The 12,099-nt window shown below is 30.8% G+C and overlaps 1 long non-coding RNA gene across 1 annotated transcript; it reads right to left on the bottom strand.

Moving 5' to 3' along the window:
* Positions 1-3,253: 3,253 nt before the first annotated feature.
* LOC143045048 (uncharacterized) lies at positions 3,254-11,525 on the bottom strand. The gene is made up of 2 exons (XR_012968850.1): positions 11,391-11,525; positions 3,254-4,716 (listed from the first exon to the last, which is right to left on the bottom strand). It is a non-coding gene; the product is annotated as an uncharacterized LOC143045048 (long non-coding RNA).
* Between the last annotated feature and the right edge of the window lie 574 nt (positions 11,526-12,099).

Raw genomic sequence — 12,099 nt, 5'->3', positions numbered from 1 at the left:
AGATACAATCAATTTCAAAGTCAGAATATAAGTCTTTTGAATTTTTACACATAACTAAGGTTAAACAGTATTATACAGCACGTCGTAGCTGCTGCATGTGCAAATATGTTTATATATGCACACAATTTTCAGTATACGCACATATTTTTTTCGATATATGCACAATCTTTTTCAATATATGCACATTCTTTCCCTATATATGCACATAGGTTACTATATTTTAACATACTTTTTCTATATATGCACATTTTTTTTTTGTAAATGCACTTTAAAGTAAAGTACAATTTATCTAAAATCAACGTTTTAAAATTTTTGAGGAAGATTGAGATCCATTTGATTTACATTTAATACAGGAGCTAGCTGACAAATTCCATTGTTGTTTCGAAAAAATGATAAAACACTTTATACTGCAAAAACAGTTAACCCGTCATATTTATTCACTCTTTTTTGAATTGCCGCTTAATCTTAATTTATTTCTTATACGAGTTCAATTCAGTCATTTTAAAGATAGTATTTCATAACAAAAGCTTTAAACATTTTCCTATCATACATTTTCATATCGGCATGGATGATGGATTGCATTATTGTTTGGCGTTTAATACAACTTTCAGCAATATCATTACTTTTCGTGGTGATCAGTTTTCATTGGTGGAGGAAGCAGGAGTGCCTTGAGAAAACCACCAACACTTCGTTAAGAATACTTACAATTCTAGACAATCAAGATTGGAGTATCACGTGAGGGATCCGAACTCACAACCTGTGTTGACAGGCTAGTGATACAGTATTTCGAAACCTTAGACCATTCGGTTAATAAAAATAAGATGCGTTACATATATGCGGGAAAAGTTGCAATCGTTTACCATTTTTGTCGATATCATACATTTATTGTTTGCCTAGTAATCTTAAAATAATAGTTTGGTATAGACCGTAATCTAGTCAACTCTATGTATTGAAGTCTTAACAATGGTTATGCACTAAATCGTGTTCTTTTGATGTTATTGTATGAGTGTTCTGCACTGAAAGTTTTACTATATCAACATGATTATTACCATTACCCTTTTTTTAAGTAATACACAAAAATAGTTCTCAAGTCCTTTCAACAGTATTGCTTAATTTGAAAAGGAAAGAATTTAAATATCCTACAATTACACATGTTATGAAAAAAAGTATATACAATTAAAGGTCTTTCCACATGAAAGACATTTTGAAAAGAAGCTAGTTTCCTTATACTGATAGGATAGATAAATAGTTTCTATATATTTTTGAGTGAAATAAGGGAGATAATGTGCTACTTCCGGTGAAGTAAATTTCTCTTTCTGTCTCATATGATGGCTTCTTTCACACTGATTCCAAAAATATATAGTAACTATATACTTTTCTGTGTAGAACGAGAGATAATTTGTCACTTCCGGTTGATCGAAAGTCATTTTTAGTCTTGAGTGATAAGATAATGTATCTAATTTACAAAATATATGTAAAAGAGGCTACTTCCGGTTTATTCAAGTTCATAATTCCGGTTGTCATTTTCCAAGGTCATATGTCACTCAACCTTTTGTAAAAGTTGATATGGATTTATAATAAACCAAGTTGAAGTAATAATCAATTGCCTTATAATTGAACATTTCAGGAACATTAACTCCTATAAGATGCCATTGTATTGTTTCAGACCAAATGGAACATATCTTCATTACAATAAAGCAAACCTTTTGCACTTGTTCTTTTATATATACCTTTCAAAGTGTTTGCGAAAATGCAAAAATAAGCAAAAGTCAAAATTTAGAACTTCACCTTGACCTTTGACCTTGACCTAATTTTATTTTTTGGATCAAGGACCTTAAATCAAAAGATCCTAGGTCTCTTTCACTTAAGGTTTACAAGATAGAAATGTATCTCAATTATATCAAATACATAAGGGGAAATAACTCTCATATGGAGTGTTCATATCTCTTCGGTCAAAATACAACAAATCATGCAAAAGATATAACGAGCAATTTAATAAAATAAATTTGTCGTAATCTTTTACGGTTGCGAAAGAGTAGTGGACACAAGGAAAACAGGATTGGGGGAGATAACTCCTACAAAGAAAAGTATTCGGTTATGCAGGGTATATTTCAAAGGCGCATAAATAAAGGCAACAGTAGCATAAACTCTTCGATATCATATACCAAATATCTAAGCGACATATTGCAAAACAAATATTTATCGCAAGAACAAAGACCTAATAATGATCGTTGAAAATATATGCAGGGTATGAATTGATCTTCGGCTTGAGATTAAAATCTTAGCCTTACCTTTTGTGTATTTACAAGTTCTTCAAGAGAGATACATAGATGTACATTCTATTATGACAATTCTGTTTTTTTTAAGCAGATGAATTCATTTCATATTGTTTTCGATCAAAGTTTTAGGGAGTTTTTTGTTCGTGCGGAATTGCATTATCAAGCATAGCGTCGAGAACAAACCACACAACAATTTTATCCATCTTTCAAATCATAACTTTCATTTAGAGATTGTATTGACAGCGTAAATGAAGTTGGTTATTTTCGACAATGTTTTATATGAATAGAAAATGTAAGCAAAAACGCACTTTATGATGTAGTTACGCAGTATATTGATTTAGGAAGCGTAGTCGTATATTAAAATAGAAATAAATGTCCTCCGCAAATAAGAATTTATATAACTAGTATCAACAAGATGTCTGATATTCTATCAACAATTTAGTTTATAGAACAGTTTCTGTGGACGTGTCAGTAAACAAACAATTGCACACACTTTTTGACGAAGAACAGTAATAAAAATGATGTTCATTTTCCTTTAGTGTGTGTAGTGATTGTGTATCATAAATTGATACACCATATCCTTTATTTTCCATTCCATAAATAGAGATTGTGTAGTGCTTTCTTCAGCTTTATATGTGTTGTTCTTGTATTTATTATCTGCATAAGAAGTATGTTAATACAACAACCAGAGTTTGGTAACACATTAACAACTATTAAAGTTTGGTAATAACACAGCAGCGCATGCACTTCATTATGATGGGACATACCTGTTACAACTTGAACAAACTATGGGAAACCAAAATTTCAGTCTGGTGCAATTATGAAACAAGAGCTGCAATTTTCTGTAATTACTGACCATTTTATTATATACTTTGTACTTGTTTGGCTTTTTAACTGTTTTGATATGAGCGTCACTGATGAGTCTTATGTAGACGAAACGCGCGTCTGGCGTATTAAACTATAACCCTGGTACCTTTGATAACAATTTTTCAATGAAATATAGTTACTGATTTTTAAAAATTGCAGATACATAGCTACTTCCCCTCCCCACACAACCCCTATAACTAATATCTAGGTCTATGTTCAAACAAAACCATTAAAAGAAACCAAGGAAAATCCTTTTATCATATGTTGTCTTCTCCTGTGATACGTAATACTAGTGCATCAAGTCAACTAAAGGTTGATAACATTCGAAGTTTTTTGTGTGTGTTCTTTATGTTTGCTGTATAATTCAAGTTTACACCAACGAGCAAAATGACTTGAATCATTTGAAAAATGTACATAACGCTTTTCGCCAAGCTTTCTTCGAGCCCTTTTCACCACCTCTTCTTGAGCGTAGACAGTATATTTAGTGTTGGAGAAGTCAGTTACTTTTACACTTCCATTGAACGGAATTCTGAATGTGTCCTCCCGAATTTTTCTATGTTTATGTAAACCACGAAATGCGTAATGAGCTATTTTACACTCCAGTGAACTGTCGTGTGGTTTGATATCAATTACGACGGCTGAATGCCAACATCTGTAATATTTGTATGTAATTATATCTCCGATGTTCAAGTCATCTTTTGATGTGATCGGCTTTTTCGCAACACTCAATAATTGTTTATTTCTCAGGAAACACGGTGTACAGAGCATTCCTTTTTCATTTAAGATTTTATTTCGAAGAACTTCATCACTTATACCTTGAAATCCTTGATTTACAAATAGTCGCTTTATCATTCTTATCTTTCCTACTTGCAAGCTGAGACTCTCTCCTGTAACGCAATGTGTTGCGAAATGCTCGCAGTTATTATTGAACAAGTTGTATTTGAAACCAGGGTTTGATCTCTCTGTGTTTGCCCTTTCAACTATCCTTTCGGGTGAAAAATGAAAAATTGTGTCTGAATATTTATATACCATCACTTTCATCTTTTTTAAATTTATTTGTTTCGTTTCACGTACCAGTTTTGCTATGCTACTAAATGGCCGTAAGCAGCAATACATTGCACCAGCTGTCGTGTTTGATGCATGCACAATTTCTACGGTTACTTTATGATCTTTGTCATTTGAAGGTATTCTATCCACTACAATTGCATGGTGATCATATATACGTCCATGGAATTTGATATGATCCCCTCTCTTTATTTCATCTCTTTTAAAAACCTGTATGGGTTTTACACATTCAAGGCATGCAACGGGTTTTGGATTTGATGTTTTATTACCATCAGATTCATCATGAACTTCTATAATTTTTTCAATTTTGTCAATTTCTGGAGCTTTTTCGATTTCATCTTCTTCAACTATCTTCTTAAAACTAGGTGCTTCTGTACTTGTTTGCCGTCGAGTAGTTAAATCTTTTACGGTATCGTCAGATGGAGATCTTTGTAGAAAAGTCTGTCTGAGATTGAAATCAGTTTTAAACTCTAATTTTTTGTTGCAACTGTATTTTTTACTTTTCCTGAAAAAAAGAGCAAAACAATTCCAATAAGCTCTTATCATATTATAGAAGCTACCACGAACCACTCTCTTTTTCAGTAAAATATGATAAAATATTCGACGATGTTTCATTTAAGTCACAAACAAATAAACTTTAGAAATTAATGCTGATACAATAAAGACAAATTGATCTTACCTCATTTTTAAAAACTGTGCTATACTTAAATGACCTGTACATGTTCCATTTTGAATTAAACACACCTTGAACAGTTAACCAGGTGAATTGGTAAAAATATACTTTGAAATATTTTAAATACATCTTGTAAAACGTGAAAATCCTTATGTGTTTTGTCGATATTTCACATTTATTGTGCCTATTAATCTTAACATAATAGTTTAGTATAGACCAAAAGATAGACCCCTACTAGTATATAACGTAAGACAGTCTACTCCTTTGCTTTTTAAAGATTGAAATCAGGTAATTTTGTATGCTATTTATGTTTTAGTGTTCTTTGCAGTTTGAGAGATTAACTATATCAACATAATCATGAATACTAGTATAAATCTACCGTTTAGTAAAATACGAAAAAAAGATCACAGCAAACTTTATTGTTTTTCTTAGGAAATATAAGTACTCGAGGTCAATTTACAGTAAATACGATTTGCAACTGATTCTGGTCCAAATTTGCATTAAACTTTGGCTTGTTAAACTAATTAAAAATCAAAACGTGAGGCATTTATATTATTTTATTTTGTAGCTCTTTTATTTTCTTAATTTTTTTTTTTTCAACTTCAGATACTTTATTTCACTATAATAGTTGTTAACAAAGACCCTTAATGTTACAACAATGGCCCTGTATGGTTAATTGCCAATAAAACCAGGGGATTTCATTGGTAAACTTTTTATAATTCTACATAGTATTGCGTGTTAGTTACAATTTACAGAGTAGTAGCTGTCTACAACATGTGTGCATTACTTTACTTAACAATGAAAAGAAAACGGAACTTTGACCGTTTTTTGTTTAGCTTTTAGTTTCGGATTAATCTTTTGGGATGATCGGATCAAGAGGTCAGTATAATCGAATTATGATTCTATTTTAAATAGTATCTTGGCATTCAAATACACTAAACATTGAATAATATACTACATCTGATATTCAAACAAAAAATTAAAGAGCAATTTTGTTTAGAAATTTTTCTTCTTTTTATTTCAATGAAATTTTTGTGATTCTCAAAAATCTAGGTCAATCAAATAAAAACAAGACAGACAGAGAATCAAATTTCTAAAATTGTTCTTTGAAATTTTCTCAAAAAGGAATTTTCCGGATGATATAAAATTTGTGTATCAATTTCGTTTTTTAGGACTGACATCATATTCTCTTTTCTGATAAATAAAAGCATTTATAAATCACAAAGCAAACAATTGTTATAATATGTTTAAGTACATACTATTCCACATCTTCAATTTTGTACCCTATTACAAGATTTTTCAGGCAAAAAACATGTTGACCAACATTAAGATACATAAATATTTGGTGTAGTAATATCCAATAATTTTTTACCCATATGCATTCAAAGAAAAAATTATTATAGCTATCAGATTTGAAAAATAGTTCTCAGTTTTCACTATTAACTACCTTCCAACGATACAGATTATGGTTAATAGCTAAAATATTATGCAGTACTTTCCATCTAAACATTTTTAATCTATTATCTTTTAAAAAAAGAAAGGTTTTTCTTAATGAAATATATAACATTTTCGCCTGATAGTTGGTTTTTCCATGAGCAGAAACCTACTGGGAGCTCTTTATTTGGCCTGATTATAATATTATAAATTTCTTTAAACTTAATTTTGTCTAGATTGTAATACAATCCATTACAAAACATTTTAATGTCTTGTGTTATGTTGATTTTAGTATGTTTTGATATATTGCTCTTTAATTTTTGGATCCAACTTTTGGGTAAAGCTTTTCGAAGAGAAAATAATTCAGCGATCCAATTTTGTTTCTTTTTAAGTTTATCTAATATTTTATGAGAAATTTCTCCTTTATCATCAATTACATCATTAACAAAAATTATGTTTTCCTTTACCCAATGACTATAATATAAACTTTTGCCACATGTTTTTATATATTGGTTTCCCCATATAACTTGCTTTCTTATATCCCTATAATTATCAGGTGCTTTTGTCTTCCCTCCTTCATTTTTAATCAAACATTTCAAAATTTCAAAATTTCAAAGTAAAATGTAGGTAAGTTTTTAAGGTTTTCTAGTGACTTATGAGAATTAAGATTCATTTTAAATATTAAATTATTTTCCCCAAACTCTCTAAAATTAAAAGTAGGTATAATTTTCCAGTTAGCGCAAGTTTCATCAGTTAATCTTTTAACCCAATTTATTTTAATAGCCTCAATGTATGCATCAATATCTGTCATTTTTAACCCCCCTTCAATATAATCTTTTCTTAACACTGAGCGTTTAACTTTCTCGCTACCACCCTTCCATAAAAATTAAATAATATTTTTTTTAAATTGACTTATAATTTCACTGCTTAGTATGCTTTTATCAATGAAGCAACGTATGTTGGGAATAACTAGTGTTTTAATTATAGTTATTTTTCCTATCATACTCAATTTTCTTTTCTTCCAATCATTTAGTATCCTTTCTGATTTTTCAAACTGTCTATCTAAATTTAGTGTTTCACATTCTTTTTTGTTAAGGCCAAAGTCAATGCCAAGACTTTTCACCTTATCTTTCCAATTGATACTTTCAAATTTGTCTTTGCAGTGTTTTAGTTTGCCTAACCATATACCTTCTGTTTTGTTTCTATTGAGTTCAAGTCCCAAAATTGAGTGCATGTTTTATTTCATTTTTACATCTTAAAATGAGAGTTGTATCATCTGCTAGCTGTGATATTTTTAGGCTATGAATAAAGGCAACAGTAGTATACCGATGTTCAAACTCATAAATCCATGGACAAAAAAACAAAATCGGGGTAACAAACTAAAACTGAGGGAAACGCATTAAATATAAGAGGAGAACAACGACACAACACTACAATGTAACACACACAGAAACGGACCAAGCAACAGACAAAATCCCACGAGAATAACAAATATAACATCAAAACCAAATACATGAATTTGGGATAGACAAGTACCGTGACACGTCTTATCGCAATGTGAATTTACACTCAAAAATAAGAGAAAACAAACGACGCAACGTTAAAATGTAACACATACAGAAACGAACTATAATATAACAATGGCCATATTCCTGACTTGGTACAGGACATTTTTACAGAAAAAAATGGCGGGTTGAACCTGGTTTTGTGGTATGAGTTATTTTATCAATTTTTATTTGTATCCCTTTCAGATCATTATTATCTCTTATTCTACAAGCCAGTCTGTCAACAGATAAAACAAACAATAACGCGCTTAAAGGTCATCCTTGTCGAATTCCCTGTTGAATCCCGAAGGTTTCAGAAATCCACCCGTTATTTAAAATACATCCTTTTATATCATAATAAAGTGTTTTGACCCACTTTTGAAAAGACTGATTAAATCCATTTTTTTTAATGATTCCAGCATGAAGTCCCATTCGAGTGAATCGAACGCTTTAGAAAAGTCAATAAATAGTATAGCTCCATCAATATTAAAGTTTTCAGCATAATCTATAATAAACCTGAATTTGGCGTACGTTGAATCCTATATATCGATTTTTAACGTAACCATTTTGATCTCTATGTATAATTAGGGGTAAAAAAATTTTTTTAGTCTTTGTGCTAAGGTATATGTAATAAGTTTTACATCAGTATTCAACAAAGTAATTGGACGGTAGTTATCTAAGGACAAAGGGCAATTTTTTTTGAAAATCAATAATATTTTCTTAATTAGTACTGAATTAAATCTTTCAAAAAAATGAACATAGATCAACTGAAAACCTACTTATATTTGTTTTATAATCTTCAGTTCCTAATTACTGTTTCATTTTTATAGTGATATGTTGTCGATACATTATTTTCGTTTTAAAAGTGTAAAATAATGGAACAGTCAATTTAGTGACAACATGACTGTAGATTGATTGATTGATTGTTGGTTGCTTAACGTCCAGTGGCAAATATTTCATGCATGTTCAGGACGAGAACAAGTTCACAATAAATACAATAGGTAGGTTGTTGTAATAGAGGCCATCTAGGATGATGGTCGGGGAAATTTGGACTGCCACTGAAAAATGAGGGTGTATTGGATAGGGACAGAAATTTTGCCTTGCAACAGGCCACCTACGGACCCATCAAAGAGTTGTTGCAAGGGTTCTTAACGTGCAAAGAGCGTGGCACTCTCTTTACACGAGGCATCGGATTTAACGTCCCCTTCTGACGGACGTGACTGCGAACTTGATACATCCCGCACAGCCAAACGGACGCCCCACTTCAGCAAGCGTTTTACTGCCGGTCGGGAGAAGACCAAGTGACTATATTTCTATACCCCAGTCACCCTTGGGGTGTGTTTTGTAGATGTTTAACATAAAAACACTAAAGTCAAAAGAACAGATTTGTTTATTATATGCGGGTTTTAATGTCCAAGTCAGTAATGTCTTCACCATACATCCAAACTTTCCATAAAATTGACAATCGAAACAATTATAATACTAAATAATAAAGTGACCCCTGTCAGAAAATGATTTTCTCCGAATAGCAATTACAGTTTAACTTTCTAGTATACTCATATAAAATTAAAAACAGATCGAAGCACACAAGAAAAACTTTAAGTTGGTTACCGAGCCATGAAAATCATCTAAGTAATTCAATACAGACACCAGTACAACCAATTTTCAAATCTCAGAAATTGATTTTGAATGTTCCTGTCAGAAAAGCACCGAGGGAATCATCAGAACCTCACAAAAGAACGTCCACGAGCAAGTCAGACGATTATTATAACTTCCATATTGAAAACGTTTAGTTATATTTTAGGTGTCAAACAATGTGCAACGAATGTAATGGTGTATTATGAGCTTGATAATTTACTTTTAAAATTGAAATCTCCATTGCTGCAAATAATATAAAAATGTCTCTGTAAACATTATCATCAAGGCTATGTTAATAATATACCAAAAACAAGTTAATGTGAAAATGCTATACCTGGTAAGATAGTGTACGTTATTTGTGTTGTACAGTATATTTTTATTTGTTTCTACCATTACTATTTAAAAAAAAAAAATCTTTCAGAACTTCAAATCACTAGCGTCTTTTGTCGAACGTTAGCAAATCCATGAAAAGTTGAAGTCAGTTATCAGTAAAAAAACGTAAAAATGAAATTATTATTTTCAAAATTTAGCTTTTAAAACTGTATTTGGATCATTAACAAGCTCTTTAGATCGTTATGTCTCACTTCCGCAGGCCAAACAAAGCTTCATAATATATTCAGTATTATAAACGGTATAAATATAGTCAAATAAATCAGACAAACAAACCAACTTAAAAGTAAAACCGATACAGAAAGATGAATCTTACCCCATTTTTATAAACTGTTAAACACTCAGATAATCTCCTTGTCTTCTTGTAAATGTCTAATTTTGGACTGTGGTAAACCAGGTAAGTTGGAACAATTATATTTAAAACATTTGTAAATGCGTTATATATATATGGGATACAGTGCAATCATATATTTTTGGTGGTTATTATATATGTATTGTTTGTCTAATGATCTTTAGATAATAGTTTGGCATAAACTGTAAACTAGTTAACTCCTAGTGTTAAATACAATTGAGAATGGAAATGGGGAATGTGTCAAAGAGATAACAACCCGACCAAATAAAAAACAACAGCAGAGGGTCACCAACAGGTCTTCAATGTAGCGAGAAATTCCCGCACCCGGAGGCGTCCTTCAGCTGGTATATACAATACAAAGCCTCGAATTATAACTTCAGTTGTTGTCCAGGTCGCCCTAAATTGCAAACTTTGCGTGTTATTTTATGAGTGTTCTGCACTGTTATAAATTTACCTAAATCAACATGATTATGATAATAAATCTATGTTTAAGTAAAATACAAAAACAGTCCAAAAGTTATTTCTACAGTATAGCTTTCTTTGAAAAGAAACGAATTTAAATGTCCTAAAATTACGTTTTGAAAAACTATAACATAATGATCGTTGAAAGTTAATGCAAGGTACAAATTGACCTTCAGTTTTTCATTGAGATAATATTAGGCTTTTGATATTTACAAGGGTCTCTATATAGACATAAATAAAGGCCTATGCTATAAGAATAGAAATGTTCTTTTAACCAGGTGAATTTATTTCATGTTCGTTTTTGTTCAATGTTTTGATAAAGTTTTACTTTAATAAGACCAATGCCTTTCATGAAGTTTTTTGTTTGTATTAATTACTTTTTTACAAATTTGCCTTTAGTACAAATTACACACCAATAGTATTTTGTATAAAGACTTAAAATATACAAGACAATGATAATAAGGTAGCGGGGAATTCATTTTTCAAACCATAACCTCCATTTAGAGATTGTTTTATAGATTGAAAAAAAAAAATAAGAAATTCTTTAAATAAAGATGAAATGTCTTTTTTGTATTTCATGTATGGCGTCTCGACCTTTTACACAAATATCCCAAATATTTGTTTGTTTTGAGATTGATAAACACACAAAGTCAAAAGGAAAATAAGTACAGAAAGATGAATCTTACCCCATTTTTTCAAACTGTTGAACACTCAGATAAACTTCTTGTCTTCTTGTAAATGTCTCATTTTGAACTATACATACGTCCGTTGACCAGGTAATGTGGTACAATTATATTCAAAATATTTCTAAATTCGTTTTATATATATTTTAACGCCGTAGGGCTATGTTTAGTTCTTGTCTACCTTTAACCGTGTAATAAAACAATTCGTATAATAGTGGGACTTTAACTGTTTATAGTTTTACCGGTCAAAGTTATACTAATATACAAGAAAGGACTGTACTATCCAGATAAGACTCTAAATACAAGAAGAACTTTTAATATAGCCACAACATTATGTTATCTATAAGGGATCGTTGAGTCTCTGGCTTTTGGTGAATATGAATGAGAAAGTTGGATATACAATATATAATTTATTAATTACGTATATATATAATATGTTTATAATATGTTACAAATAAAATTGTCTTATTATTGTCAATATATTTCTGGGTAGCTGCCTGATCCTCTTGCACAATGTATTTTTTTCTGCGGAAAAATATTGGGAACCTTTATATAGATACGGAAATACAGTCTTCTTTCTTTAACTGACGGTTGTTATGACGCGGTAATATTCTATATGATCATCAGTTATAATGATACACCTGCTTTTAATATATTATACGAAAAAAAGCAGAGTATCCTAGATTTCAGTTATTCTGTATCCTGGAACTGG

Source organism: Mytilus galloprovincialis, chromosome 1 (genome assembly GCF_965363235.1).
Source record: "Mytilus galloprovincialis chromosome 1, xbMytGall1.hap1.1, whole genome shotgun sequence".
Classification (NCBI taxonomy): Eukaryota; Metazoa; Mollusca; class Bivalvia; order Mytilida; family Mytilidae; genus Mytilus; species Mytilus galloprovincialis.
This window is presented reverse-complemented; position numbering and strand designations above follow the sequence as displayed.